Source organism: Magnolia sinica, chromosome 6 (assembly GCF_029962835.1).
Source record: "Magnolia sinica isolate HGM2019 chromosome 6, MsV1, whole genome shotgun sequence".
Lineage (NCBI taxonomy): Eukaryota > Viridiplantae > Streptophyta > Magnoliopsida > Magnoliales > Magnoliaceae > Magnolia > Magnolia sinica.
This window is the reverse complement of record NC_080578.1, coordinates 104,844,924-104,860,782: the sequence shown is the minus strand read 5'-3', so window position 1 is coordinate 104,860,782 and position 15,859 is coordinate 104,844,924. Positions and strand designations below refer to the sequence as shown.

The following is a 15,859-nucleotide window of genomic DNA, read 5'->3' as shown; positions in this document are numbered from 1 at the left end:
CGCATGCATCTGTATGTTCATATATCAAGCAGTAACCGAATAATCTTTGCTTCGGATAATAAATTTCAGTAATCAGCCAAGTAGTTGAGGATAGTGTAAAAACAGACAGTCAAGTGCTTGAGGGTTTTGCCAAAGGCCCAGATGATATAGAAAATGCCATGTGCAGTAAGAGGAATGCCTAGTCCACACATTAAGTGAGCAACACGTGCACGTTGAATGTAGACTAGTGGTTGTCATTTCTCCAACTGGCCATTTCATCATACATGTGTGGCTCACCTGATAAATGGACAAACATCCAGGTTCACAGGTGAACCTCACAAAGGCGTTGGGTTTCCTGTCTGGAAAGATCCTACAGGTCCCAATTGATGGATAAGGAATTGTCCCATTGCTGACACAATTCAAGCAAATAGGAGACTGCGTGCCTATCTCTGGCACGGGCACCTCCCTGATACAATTCATGTTGCGGGCCGCTCTATATAAATAATTAAAAAAGAGAGACCCAAGAAAGACGTGGGACGTTGGGAGATGGAGAGAGCATTTGTGGTTGGAGAGAAAGATTAGGCAGCAAAGAATCCAATAAAAGGAAGAAGAAGATAGATAAGTTAAAGGACTAAAAGAAAGGGAAAAAGAAAAAGAGAGAAAAAATATGCAGATTACAGAGCTGCAGTTGATGATAGAATGAAAAAGAAAAAAGAAAGAGGTAAAGACCTGTTTCTTGAAGAATCCTTTCATCTGTGTTGGACAGATTGATCCGATTCGCTGGTGTTGGATGAGGATCAGGTACAGACCTTTCTTCGCATATTTCCCTCATCTACATTTCTTTCTTTCTTCTGTCTGCGTTTTATTTCAGATTGAGAGAGAGAGAGAGAGAGAGGCCTGACGAGCGGGAAGGTTGTAGGTAGGGAAACAACATGGAGCCCTGTGACAGGGCGTGGATTAGGCGAGTTCCGGGTAACAGCATAGCGGGTGAGTCCACCAAGCGCGGATTACGTGTGTTACCCTTAACTGTGGGGCCTACCTCAATTATGTGTTGTATATCCACGTCGTCCATCAGTTTTTTAGCCCATTTTAGGTCATCTAGACCAAAAAATTAAATAGATCCAAATCTCCAAAGAAACAGTGGTGATTGAAAGCACACCCTTAAAAAACTGCCTAGGGATATAGTAATGCCCACCTTAATGTTTCTTTTCCATCCAACCCTTGATAAGGTTAACCAGACCTGGACGAAGCGGATATATAAAGAAGAGCTTTGTTAAAGTCCCTTGAATACATTAATACATAGGGGTGTACATTGAGTCGAACCGAGTCAAGCTAGCCCTTGCTCGAACACCGACGGACTTCAGCTCAAACTCGGCTCGGTCCTCGAGCCTGACTAGCCTGCTCGGCTCGGCTCGGTTCAGTCAGTAGCTCGAGCCAAGATCGAGCTGAGTTTGTTATTGATGCATTTCCACAAACACTTGAACTGCAACTTAAAAAACCCAGTGCTTTACAAACAGAGGCAATAGTTTTACAGGTGTTTTATCAAACACCTTCCAAGTAACATAAAAACCCAAAAAAAAAGGTAGTACCTTGCTTGCCACCAGCCACATTTCGTTGAGTCATGTTATCAAACAATTGGTGAGCAACATCAATGGCAAAGTAACCAAGTCACCAAACTAGTTCAATCCAAGCTAGATTCGAGCTGGATTCGATCTGAGTCAAGTCGAGCTGGGGCCTACTCGAACTCTGCTCGAACTCATTTTCGAGCACAAAAAATCAGCTCGCCCCAGCTCGAACTCAGCTTTGAACCGAGTCAAATCGAGCTTTTTCGAGTTGAGTCGAGTGAGCTAACTGAGCTAGCTCGGTTCGTGTACACCCCTATTAATACACCATCCTCTACCAGCTTAGCTTTTAGAGCAAATGATTGTATGACATAGTACTGGAGCGAAAAGGTCAATTGTTCACTAAATGTTTTTTTAGGATGTGGTCCACTTGATATTTGGATATGCAAAAAACATTACCTTGGTGTGACCTAACTCAGATTTTTAAATTTGTCATTTTCAGCCCATGCACTAAAATGAGCTGGCAAAATGGATGAATGGCTGGATATACAACACATACATTAAAGTGGGCCCCACAATCAGTGAGTCACCCACTAAGTTATTACCCCATCCCAACCCGTGCCTATGGTGAGAACTTCTTGAGACCGCACAAGTTGTGGACCTAGCCATATTTGTGTTTCCTTCGTTAGCTTTGTGTGACTTGATGAACAGTTTGAATGACAAATAAATATCAATGCGGTGGAAATCATTATCCCAGTTGTTTCCACTGATGCGGTCCACTTAAACTTCGAATTTGCTTTAATTTTGGGCTCATAAATGAGAAGGCACAATGGACCATGCAATCTGCATCCAAAAGCAACATAGAACTCACATTATCAGTGGATGGGATGACATGCTCTCTGTCCATTAGTTTCATCAGATCCATGGGTGTCAAATGGGACACACCATAGGAAACAGTTCACATGGGGATGCCTACCATTAGAACCTTTTTGGGCTCAGTGTGACGTTTATATGACATCCCATCCATTGATAATGTGAGTGGCATAACTATTGTGCTTATTCCAAAATGGTTTGAGGGCCACTGCAATGTTTGTAAGAAATCCATCCCATCCAACAGTTTCATTCACTCAAGTTAGCACATGAGCTCAAAATTTTGAATAGGAAAAATTCAAGTTGGCCACACAACAGGAAATAGTGACGATTCGACACCAATCATAACACCTGTGTATTATGTTAAGTATACTAGTCTTTTTCAACTTAATTTAAACGGAATGCCTTTGACCCCAAGCATGGGGTAGACATATCAATATAACAATCATCTACAACTAAGAACTCAAACAGTTTGGCCATCTATTTAGCAACCCCTACAAACGTAGATGTTGTGGTGGTGAGGGGATCCCTAACCAAAGTAATGTCCATCAGATCCAACCTAATGTTCAGTTGGTATAAAACCCTCATTCATGTATACACAACCCAAAGCTATCAAGTATGTGTTTTCTTCCATACTGTGCAGTAGGATTGAGAAGAGCCATTACACTGTGCAGGATCCGCTTTAGACCACAAAAAAATTGTGCCACCTTTTGGAAAGAGATTCATTTATAAGAAGGATTTCATGGGAGGTATGAAAGGTTGGAGACAATCTTTGGTAGAAAGGTGCTTCTATGCTATATCTCGACAACCCAATCCAAGGTCCTCAATATTCAACCCAAATACATGAATTTGCTCAACCAAAACCCAAAACCAATTTAAATAAGGTTGGTGTTTTTCAACAATCTGACCCAACACAACCAAAGCTTGGGTTTAAGTTGCAGCCCTATTATCCACGCTTGAGTCATTTGATAAAATTTCGATTGCTATCATGCTATATATTTTACTTTTAAAAGATGATTTAAAAAATAATAATAATCATTAATGCAATGATAAATCAAATAGCTATTTGGTTTGTAAAACAGTGAATTTTTGAAGTTGCAGTTCAATTGTTTGTGGAAATGCATCAATAGCAAACTCAGCTCGATCTTGGCTCGAGCTGGCCCGAGCTACTGACTTGAACCGAGCCGAGCCGAGCAGGACAGTCGGGCTCGAGGACCGAGTCGAGCCGAGTTTGAGCTGAAGTCCGTTGGTGTTCGAGCAAGGGCCAGCTTGACTCGGTTCAACTCGATGTACACCCCTATGTATTAATGTATTCAAGGGACTTTAACAAAGCTCATCTTTATGTATCCGCTTCCTCCATGTCTGGTTAACTTTATCAAGGGTTGGATGGAAAAGAAACATTAAGGTGGGCATTACTGTATCCCTAGGCAGTTTTTTAATGGTGGCTTTCAATCACCACTGTTTCTGTGGAGATTTGGATCTATTTAATTTTTTGGTCTAGATGACCTAAAATGGGCTAAAAAAACTAATGGACGGCGTGGATATATAACACATAATTGAGGTAGGCCTCATAGTGAAGGGTAACACGCCTAATCCGCACCCGGTGGACTCACCCGCTATGCTGTTACCCGGAACTCGCCTAATCCGCGCCCTGTCACAGGGCTCTATGTTGTTTCCCTACCTACAACCTTCCCGCTCGTCAGGCCTCTCTCTCTCTCTCTCTCTCTCTCTCTCTCTCTCTCTCTCAATCTGAAATAAAACGCAGACAGAAGAAAGAAAGAAACGTAGATGAGGGATAAGAGCGAAGAAAGAAGGTCTGTACCTCATCCTCATCCAACACCGGCGAATCGGATCAATCTGTCCAACACAGATGGAAGGATTCTTCAAGAAACAAGTCTTTACCTCTTTCTTTTTTCTTTTTCATTCTATCATCAACTGCAGCTTTGTATTCTGCATTCTCTCTCTCTCTCTCTCTCTCTCTCTCTCTCTCTCTCACAGTGCTTTTACTTATCTATCTTCATCTTCTTTTTATTGGATTCTTTACTGCCTAATCTTTCTCTTCAACCACAAATGCTCTCTCCATCTCCCAACGTCCCACATCTTTCTTGGGTCTCCATCAATTGGGACCTGTAGGATCTTTCCAAATAAGAAACCCGACGCCTTTGTAAGGTTCACCAACGTGTGAAGCTAGATGTTTGTCCATTTATCAGGTGAGCCACACATGTATGATGAAATGGCCAGTTGGAGAAATGACAACCACTAGTCTACATTCAACGTGCACATGTTGCTCACTTTTTGTGTAGACTAGGCATTGCTCTTATTGCTCATGCCATTTTCTATGTCATCTGGGCCTTCGGCAAAACTCTCAAGCACATGACTGTCTGTTTTTACACTATCCTCAACTAATTGGCTGATTACTGGAATTTATTATCCGAAGCAAAGATTATTCCCTAAAAAAAAAAGAAGACAAAAAGCATAAAGTAGGCTCGCCCACCCTATTCGGTCCTTCTACCCCTCCATCAAAAAATCCAAACCATTCATTTAAACATCCTAAGTCATCTACTCCACATAATAAAAATAATAATAATCCTCTCTCAATCTGTAACTCACATACAAAGGCAATTAGAAGCTGCAATTTCTTGACAACCGTTTTCATCACATCATTTTGTACATGTAAAATCTTTGATGGACGTGATTTTTTCTATGGTGTCCATCTAATCTATTTCCTTATACATCAATGGTCTGGATCATCAAAAAATTGGGGCAAAGTAACAAGCCTTTAACTCAAAAATCGAACGTTTTACCTCTCTCTCTCTCTCTCTCTCTCTCTCTCTGTCAGACGCCCGTACAACCTTCCCACTAACATCAAATCATCATTACTCGTTACCCTCATACATGCATGACTCATGCATGACAATGTCATGACCCATCATAAAATGCCAGAGCTCCCTTTCAAAAATCAAAACCCCTAAACCTGAGCTAGCTAGACCCGTTCCAGATCGGATCGGTCCGGATAGGTATGGATCCGAACTCGATCTGAAAAGTTTACGGATCTGAGCTGCCCTACTCGATCCGCACCGATCCAGGCCGTCGGATCGGGTCGGATCCACCGAATAGGGTCAGGATTGCCCAGCTCTTATCATCATCATCATCTAAACCTTATCCCAACTAGTTGTGAATGAAACTAATGAAATACTATTACAAAGTAATCATATGCATGTTATCCCAACATAATCAAAGAATGCCATTTATCCATTTATTATGTGCAACTCCAATTAGACAAAAATTAGCAAAAAATGGTTAAAATATGAAAATTTTGAAAAATCAACCAAATGGGCCCTGATCCAACACAAATCAAGCATTTGGTAATTTGCGTCTAATAAGTTAAAATACAATTAAAAGAAGAAAAAAACGAAGTGACATTTTACCCATTTTTTTTTAATCTATTGCTCCTCATCAAATCTCGTTCAACTCATGTTTTGATCTCCAAAATATGCCTAGTCTAATCAAAAAAGAATTTTTAGGCATCATCCTTCGAATGAAGAAAATGATTGAAAAGAGGAAAAAGTGGAACAATTGCAAAACACACCCCTTATAAGCATATCGGTTCGCAACCAACACATTGAAGCCATACTGTATTAATGCAATGTATAGCCTATACAACCACCGAGTTTTACTTCGCCCATTTCACCACCATAGCGAGTATCAGCACCAACTGATACGGATACAATATGCGCGTACCAGCCCCTACAATATGCACATTTGGAAAATTGATGAAGACCCAAATGTCCATAGGGAAATGCTGAGCAAGGTCCGCCCATCTATCTCAAATAGGGATTCACAAAGGTGGTTGGATGACAAGTCCAGCAACTTCTCCGTAAATCATTATATATTTCGATCAATGATCGATCAAATGCCAGTGGGGTGAATCACAAAGCCCACGTATGGAAATATGGTGCTCCACCAAAGGTAGCCGCTCTTGCTTGGTTAGTGGGTAGGAATAAAGGGCTCGCAATAAACAATTTGCGGACAAGGAATATGATTTTACCAAATGTGTCTCCTATGTTACCAAGTTAAGCAATCAGCTAACCATCTCTTTACGCATTGTCTATATGCAAGAAAGATGTGGGAATACTTCTTTCTCATATTTGGTATTCAATGGGCCTTATCAGGTTCCATCAGATCTCTCTTGTTGGCATGACACGGAGGGGGCAAAGGGAATATATGGACAAAGATCTGGCATTTATGTTTTCTAGCTGGAATCTGGAAACTATGGTTGGAAAGGAATCTCCACTGCTTCAGGAATTGGATAATAGATGTTGTGGAAGTTTGTAATCAAGCCAAAGATCTCTGCCGAATCATTGGCTATGATGCCATGATTCTGCCATCTCAAATTCCAGATAGTCAAGCAGATTTTTAATTAGTTTTCCCTTTTTGTTTTGTTTTTGTAATTCTTTGCCTTTGGCCTTCTTGCAATAAAATCATCACTATTTATAATAATTATAAAAAATAAAATAAATAAATAAATAAAATCCATAAGAAACATGTGGTGGCAATGTCAAGGACAAGTCCAACAGCAAGCTATGTCCAAGGGTGAGTGTAGAAAAGCACAATGATGGTATTAACAACAATAAAGTGACGCCTAGCAAAAATAGGAAGTTAACTAAAGCAAGGTCATGAGATAGAAGAAGGAAGATGCCAATAAGGAAGAGACAATAGATTAGGTAGCAAAAAAATAGAAAAGAAGGAAAGGGTGGAAAGGAGAAAGAAAAGGCAGAAAAGAAGAGTAGGATTTGAGAGCTCACCAAACTTTGAAATTCAAAATCCACATATTGAAAATTTGAAATAAAATTCAAATTTTGATTTTTGATATTTGCTTTTATTTACTTCGATATTTGATGATTTAGGGGTTTTGAAATGTGACAATTCCTAGTAATGTCAAGTCATTACTAGGAATGCAGGTCGCTTGCATACACGGTACAAGAATGAGTACATGGTACACTACTACCTAGTACCCAATACACTAGGGATAAGATCATTCTAACCATATACTAAGGTTTGTGCAATATAACTATATCCACAAACTGTTGTTATAATTTATATATGAAATTGAATTCCATTGCTATAAATATTTGAAGGATTTTATTTTATTTTATTATTTGTTTGTTTTTTGAGAAGTAATACTTTTATTAATAGGAGGCCGGAGCATAAAAAATTACAACTCGGACCAAAAACCAGGAAACGAAAAAACTTCAATCTATGATATTCGCCGCTATCACCCAATCCAAACCAGGAAACGAAAAAACTTCAATCTATGATATTCGCCGCTATCACCCAATCCTTTACATTTGATTTCGCCCCATTGAACAACTCTAGTATCCGACCGCACCAATTACTAAAACAATGATTGTTCCTTTCCCCCCAAATTCCACCTGGCATCGCCAGTCTCCATATTGCCTTGATGATCTTACCTACACCTCCCTCGTGCCAAGTCAACAAGAAGCCCTCTATAGAACCCAACATGACCCATGACACCTCAAACAATTTAAGGAAGTTATCCCAAACTCCTTTGGCAAATGGGTAATTAATGAAAAGATGAGCAATAGACTCCTCATTGTGCATGCGCATAAGACAAACGCTCAGGAGCACCATTCGTCTCTTACAAAGATCATCTATCGTTAGCACCTTATTCCTTCTCACTAGCCATGCCAAAGCTCCAACCTCTTTTTTTCATTCCAGACTACTTCTGAGAATGTCGCTTATTTCACATCCATTTATGACTTTTTGCAAGTCCTACTCATTTTTCCTTATCTGGAAAGTTTCTGAAATTCTTTTGCACACCTCTAGCAAGTGTACTCACTACCAATATCCCTTATTCCAAATTCAATTGTGGGTCTTCCATTCACTCTTTCTCAATTCTCATCCTTCTGCAAAAAAAACCCATTTTATCCTTCCTTTCATCTTACAAAATATAATCCACGTAACAAGTCTTTCCAACACTTTTTTTTTCATTTTAGACTGTTTTCTGAGAAAGTTGCTTATCTCACATATGATTTAAGCCTTGCTGCAAGTCCTACCCTTTTTTCCTCTTCTGGAAAGTTGCCAATATTCTTTTGGACTCCTCTAGCAAGTGTACTCACTTTAGAAAGGTTTCCATTCACTCTTTCTCATCCTTTTGTAAGAACACATATTATCCTTCTCTCCATCTACTTTACAAAATCTAATCCATGCACAAGCCTTCCCAACATTTTTTGCATTCTAGACCACTTCTAAGAATGTTGCTTGTCTCACATACCATTTATGTTTTGTTGCAAGTCCTATTCTTTTTTTTCTTTTTTGGAAAGTTTCCAAAATTCTTTTGGACTCTAGCAAGTGCGCTCACTTAACATTTCCCATATTCTTTTGTACTATAACAAGTGTGCTCGCTTAAAGTTTCCAAAATTCTTTTGGACTCCTCTAGCAAGTGTGATTGCTTTAGAAAGGTTTCCAAATTTTGGACACTACCAATATCTAGGGCTGTACACGAGCAGAGTTAGCTCGGTAGCTCGCTCGACTTGACTTGAAAAAGCTCGATTCGACTCAGTTCGAAACTGAGTTAGAGCCGAGTCGAGCTGATTTTTTGAGCTAGAAAAAATTTCGAACTGAGTTTGAGTTCGACTCGACTCGGATCGATTCAGTTTGGTGACTCGGTTACTTTGATATTGTTGTTGCTCACCAAGTGTTTGATGAAATGACTCAATGAAGTGGGGCTAGTGGCAAGGAAGGTGCGTATATGAAACAAATACCCTTTTTTTCTTGATTTTTATGTTTCTTACAAGGTGTTTGATAAAATACCTGTAAAACCATTGTTGTTGTTTTATATACAGTGAGATTTTGAAGGTGCAGACCATGTGTTTGTGAAAATGTCGCACAGGCGAACTCAGCTCGAACTGGCCCGAGCTGTTGATCGAACTAAGCTAAGCTGGCCAGTCAGGCTCGAGGACCGAGTCGAGTTGTGCCAAGCTCGACTTGGTTCAACTCGTGTACACCTCTACCAATATCCCTCATTCCAAATTCAGTTTAAGATCTCTCAGTTGGAAATCTACCTCATTTTAGAGGGGAATTGAATTTCTTAAATTCCCCAAATCCCTCTTTTCAAAAATTTCTCCTCAGTTCTGATACCAAATTTCTTTACCGTAAATCCCTTCTTGTGTAAACACTTCAATCCCCAAGTATCTGTCTATTGTACACATCTTATTAGAATTTCAAATTTTTGACTTATTTCTCCATTCCTCTTACACAACTTATGAACTCACTAACTTCTCCCACCTCCAATGAAAGGTGAATATGTGAAAATTGTCTTTCCACTAACTTACACCTTCGCCCATTTGTCCAACCCTCTTCAAGTCCTCACTATTATTGTTACTTCCACATTTGCCAAAAATAAATTATATTCTTCTTCAGTTGTCACCATCAAATTATATGGCCGATTTTCTCTTACGGTGAAGTGAATTTGATGCCCTAATTAAAAGCCAACACATGCTTGGCCAAATGTAGATAGAAATTTCACCACCTCCTTCCCAAACAACTTGAGCTGACATAATTTTAGCAAAATCTGTTAATCCTTCCTCCAGAGAATCTAACCGCAAGTACTTTGAATTTTTGAGTCCAACTTCCTATTACTTGAAACTCCCCCTCTAGAGACTGCGTCAAGATCATGACTTACCTACAGCTGAAGCAATTTGGTGTTCTTTTTATAGGCCATTATCAAGGAAAGAAGAAGAAGCAGAAGAAGTTGTACAACATGACTTCAAGATCAGAGTTCAGAGTCTCGAGAAAGGCAATCTCCCTATCACTTTAGTATCTAAACAAGTTCAGAGAATTGTGCCCTTTATGTTCTTTCTAGCTTGGGAGAGGATAACCAACTGTACACCACCTCCATCACCACCAAGTTTCCATAACCTGTGTTGGTGAATTTGCACTTTCGAGCATCTTTTTCATCCACGTGAGGCTCTGTTTGCTTCTCAAATATCATGCGCTATGTCTGATCTCGTTCATGTATCTCTTGTATATTTATAATTACAGATATACTCCTATTAATCATCTAGTTATACACATTTAACCATCTAGTTATACACTAGGAATTTTATAATACTCACCGTCTAATATATATATATATATAATACACACACACACGCACACCACAAATAGAAAGGTTAACATTGTCCTATCCATGAGATTTTTTAGGTATTCTTAATCGACAATAAGATAACTACAACCACACTTGGGAGAACAAAACCGCGACCCCACTTGTCAGAATTGAGAACCTATACTCAACCATGATTTGACATGTGGGAATGTTTGGATGTCGATGAAAACCATCAGTTCCAAGGTAACATTTCCACCCTTATCTAGATACACGTGTCTCAAGAAATGAGTGCAGCCGTTATTATGGGGGATTGGGATTTCCACTTGCAAAACAAACATGAAACATGAAAATGGAATCTATTTTTGCACAATGACAATTGAAATAATCATTGCAAAATCATTAACTTTTTAATTCCACGCCCTGGATTCCGTCTATCCAAACATGGCCTAATGGAAAATGTTAAAATTGATGAAGAAGAGAAACAAAGAGGAAAGAGGAGTTATATCATGAGAACTGAACTAACAGGAGAGATAAATAGACTATATGAAGAGAAAATGACCAAGGGTACCCTTTAGCTAGTTACAAAAGAATGGTAGCCTCTATAATACACATCTTAAACCCAAAGTCCAAAACTTGTAAACAAAAGAAAAGAAACATACTAAACGTACTACCTTACCCTTCTCTACATCAATAAAACTAATATATTCTCCGTATACTTAAATATGTTTCAATGTGTAGAGACCAGCTCAAGTTTTCTCTCCATCGGGCACATGTTATTCATGCTCTTTTGGGGATGACCATAGCTAGTTTACATTGATCCATTTCATGAAACACAACTTTGAAGCGTTTTTTTAATATTTAAAAAGAAAAATTTTGACACTCTACCAAAGTGTGATGGTTGATATGGAGGAACTAAGAAATTAAACATGTGGCATACAAGTAATTCAAATAAAACACTTCAAACTGTAGGTCCCAATCTAGATGGGTCATAAACCAAAATTACATTGATTTGACTACCTAACTAATTGATTGAGGGGGGAGGCCTACTCCTCCCTTATGATTGTGGGCAAACTATCCCACATCACCTCCCTTTGCTTTCTATTTGTCTTCATGTTTAATTAAATTCCCATTATCATTCAAAAAAGAAAAGGAAATTACAGTAAACATTGCCAGACATTATGAGACCTAAATGCGGAATGAATGGAGAAGATAATCAAAATGAAGGAGACATCCCCACCAGTACCTAGAGACGGGGTAATGCATTTAGATTCAAAAGACAGAAATTGAATGCAAGATTGAGATCCACGCAGCAGTCAATTGTAAGGAATTCAAGAAGATCTTGACTAGACTGTGACCAAGCTCAACGGTCCTCTGGTCTGCAACTAGATATCGCTGAGTTTTTTCCCAAACATTTCTACCATAACATACATAGGCTCAAAGCAAATCTTATTCAAAAACCACATCCTCATTCTTCTATGTATGGCGTTGAGCATTATTTATAATAGTTCCAAGTTTCCTTTTTGTCTCAAATCTGATTTCTAGAAAACAAAGAAAGAAACAAATAAAAGAAGACTCGTGGCAACATTTTTTTTTTCTTTTTGGTAGATTCCTAGCTACATAAACTTCTAATTTAGGAGAGAGTGGGAGAGTATACACAGCCATATACATGTCTACAGCTGTTTAGTTGCATATGGCTGACTATAGCTGCCCTTTAAGCTCACGAGTAATCTAGTGGGCCTCACCCAAGACTCTTCTTGTGTGTTTGTATGGACAGCCACATATGTTATAGGGTGAGATTGCATCAACTCCCCAGGCGTGAAAGAACTAGGCTTCATCAAATTGATGCATCCAGGACCATGCACGTTGATCAAAGGTCACATCCAAGCCACACTAGATGATCGATCAATGATCTGACTAATCCACCCATCTAGATTGCCTTAATCGAGGACTTCAATCAGATTTACGGTCTGATGACAAATATGGATCAAATTAACATTTAATTAGATTGTGGCCCACAGCATCAATCAGATGTTTACAAGTCCATTGGGTCTATTAATTAATTAGTTGTGAGAGATAGAATTAGTATTGGACTTGTTAGACATGTCTCTTTTAGTAGAAGGCAAAGGGAGATGATGTAGGTCTGTCACCTAATTAGTTGTGAGAGATAGAATTGGTATTGGACTTGTTAGACATTTTCAATAAAGAACGTTTATTGAAAAGGCCACAAAGACAAACGACAACAATTACAGGAACAAATCAATCACTATGGTCAAAGGCATTAATACAATTGACACAAGAAACAACATCTAAATTAGCCCTCTCAAACGCAACTGCTTCCAATCCACTATTATCTTAGAAGGATCAATTTTTTAGTGGAATAGATGGTTAGGAATAGAAGCAATAGATGCTTAGGATTCTATTAGGGTTTCCTTAGCTTTGAGATAAAGTATATCAAGTAACAACACAAAAATACTATTTTGCCAATAGTTATGATGGAAAAGGAAATGATATTTTCTTGGGTTATAGCATGCATTGCTTCCCTTTTGGCATGTATGCCTATAGCAAAAGAAGAGATTGAGAATATGAGACTACTAGCATAGCTGCTACTAGACTAGTAGATATCAATCTTTGTGGTTTGATCTTTGTGAAAAAAAAATATATATGTATCCAAAAAAAAATTAAATTAAATTATTTTCAAATTGGTTACATTAGTTTTGATATCAAAGCCAGCGCCATTTCTTAGGATTTGTTTGCCTTTCTTTCCCTTCTTTATTTCCCAATTCTTCCCCATCATCACACCCAATTTTTTTTCCCAAAACCCCAATATCCCCTAATTCACTAGCCCTAGATTTACAAATTTCCCCAACTTCCTTCACACAAAGACATAATTTAGCAACTTAACAATAATATCATATAAAGAACTCCATGAGACCCAATACAATTCTATTATGGCATAAATTCACACCAAAACAGCAACTAGAACAAAGATTCATGTTCCAAGTCACTTGATTGAGCGGTATACTAAAATCTAAAAGCATCACAAAACAAGACAAGTATATTTAACTGGCAAAAAGAAAAACTCTTAAGCCACCCCGACAGACATGCTAACAGAAACAGCAAGTGTTATCAAAAGTTAGTAGGCAAAGGTTAACACAGGCATTTAAGAGTGTAAAGAATAAATAAAGCATATCCACAAAAACAATATCGAGATAACAAATAAAGCATATCTACAAAAACAATATCTAGAGAAACAATGTCAGATCAATGATCAAAGAAAGAAGAAACCCAATGCATCGCTATTATAGAATTGGCATTTGCACTAATAGGACAAAGGGTAGATAACGGTAAACGGTGTGACTTCCCATGCCATAAAGGAGCATCAGCAACATATCCACAGCACAAGCATGGACATGTGCGCTGCCGCATTGTGGATGGATTGTGGCCCTAAAATGACATGATAGAGTGATCATCAACATCAGATTGGTGTCTACAGAACGGACGATTGAAGCTCTTCTCTACCCAAATAAAACCCACTTCAGATTTTCCATAAAAATCATGAGCACGCAGTTGTTCAGAGCATAAACACCAAAAAGACAAACTTGCATGAACACGAGATCAAGAAGTGGATGAAACCCCAACACATTTCCATCAAACGGCTGAAATCCCCACCTCAAATCAACGGCAAGAACAATCAATCCACAAAGCAAGAACATCAGATTGGACTGAAAATAGACAAGAACATGGAAAAACTGAAAGGCCCCCTACGGCGACATTACAATATCAACAGCAACTGTTTTTGAAGCTCTTCATTGCATTATGAGAAAAACGCAACCCCAAATTTCCAAATAAATTCATGGGCATGCATTAATTTCCGAGTATAAACACAAAAGAAAGAGAATTCTCATGAAAATATAAAATAAGGGAGAAAGGAGATAAAGATTCCTGTCTCAGGTTTCTTTTAAGAGAAAACAATCGAGAGAGGATTTTACCTTAAAAAAAAGTGGGATTTGACGGAGAAGAACACGAGGTGGGGCCTGCGCTATCTTCTTGGATTTTGGAATTTTCTTTCCTTCTATTAAATATTTCTGCAGAGAGGAGAGGATTTGGGAAAGAGGAGGAGAGAAGAAATAGATAGAGAAGGGGTTTGAAGGAGGCCGATTAGCGGTAGCAGCGTCGGATTGTGTTCGAAGATGTGTGTTTGCGTTTTACGGTCCGGAGAAATGAGGACACTACCCCAAGTACTGTGGGGCCCACCGTGATGTTTCTATGATATCCACTCCATCCATCCGTTTCCCTTGATGATTTTATCATGAATTTGGGAAACCTGAACGGAATCCACTAGTGAAATGGGCCACACCATAAGAAACTGTGAGGAGAGAAACACCCACCGTTGAAAATTTTCTGGAGCCCAACGTGATGTTTATATGCCATCGTACACGTTCGTAAGGTGGTTCCCACATGGGAAAATACAAATATCAGCCCTGATTCAAAATATCTGTGGCACCTAAGAAGATTTCAACCGTGACCGTTCAATCCCCAATGTTTCCAGTGGTGTGTCCCACTTGAGTTTTGGACCTCCCTAATCTCTTTGCCCATATCTTAAAATGAGCTGGAGAGATGGATGGAGGGAGTGGATACAAGAAAAACATAACGGTGGGTCTCACAGTGCTTGCTTGGTGTTGCGGGGAATCTCTGCAATCCACGTCCGAGGAGAGGAAATGTAAAACGACTCTGACCTTCCAGCGACGGACCAGTCTCGGTGCATCGATGGTCCTGGGTACATGTGGTTGTGTTATCATTAAATTGGAACTGTTAATCTATCTGACCCACCAATTTTTGAGTAATCTTCAAAAACAATTACTGAAAATAAATATCTTTATGCCCATTTTTCAGTTAGAATATCAGAAAATGAAGAGAAAAATTTTGAATGGCCCAAAATAAAAGAAAAAATGACTGTTAACCTGATCGATTGATAATCCAGTTTGTGGACTGTGGAACCTGCGCCGTCTATTAGTAGAGCCCTACCTTCACCGACTCTATGATTACTTGCATGTTGGAGTGGAAATAGATGGAGACATGTGAAATGCTCAACGTGTCTAAAACTCCCTAACGGACAGGAATCATCGTGGGAGATGTGATGGATACGTATATATTTCTATCCCACTAATATGGCATACTTTCCCGGATGCTCATCATTCGTTGGCCCTGAATAATTGACTAGTCCATTGATCAGGTGGGCGGCACAAGTATGAGAAAATGGGTGGCTAAAACAAATCAATTAGTGTTCCATACTCATCATATTTACATAGCCCACTTGATC

At 39.0% G+C, this 15,859-nt stretch overlaps 1 protein-coding gene across 12 annotated transcripts in view; it reads right to left on the bottom strand.

Annotated features, from left to right (window-relative positions):
• The window catches only part of LOC131249417 (pentatricopeptide repeat-containing protein At1g03100, mitochondrial), a 60,226-nt gene that overhangs the window by 5,416 nt on the left and 38,951 nt on the right, over positions 1-15,859 (bottom strand). For 8 of the 12 annotated variants that reach the window (XM_058250194.1, XM_058250185.1, XM_058250195.1 and 5 more), the window contains exons 1-2: positions 14,529-14,799; positions 709-1,219 (exon numbers count right to left, since the gene is read on the bottom strand). The exons of 1 other annotated variant lie outside the window; for it this stretch is intronic. The gene's annotated coding sequence lies outside the window, so the exon portion shown is untranslated. Of the gene's footprint in view, positions 1-708; positions 1,220-14,528; positions 14,800-15,859 lie in introns of those variants that run through there. 3 more of the 12 variants (XM_058250186.1, XM_058250188.1, XM_058250189.1) reach the window with 3 other exon arrangements.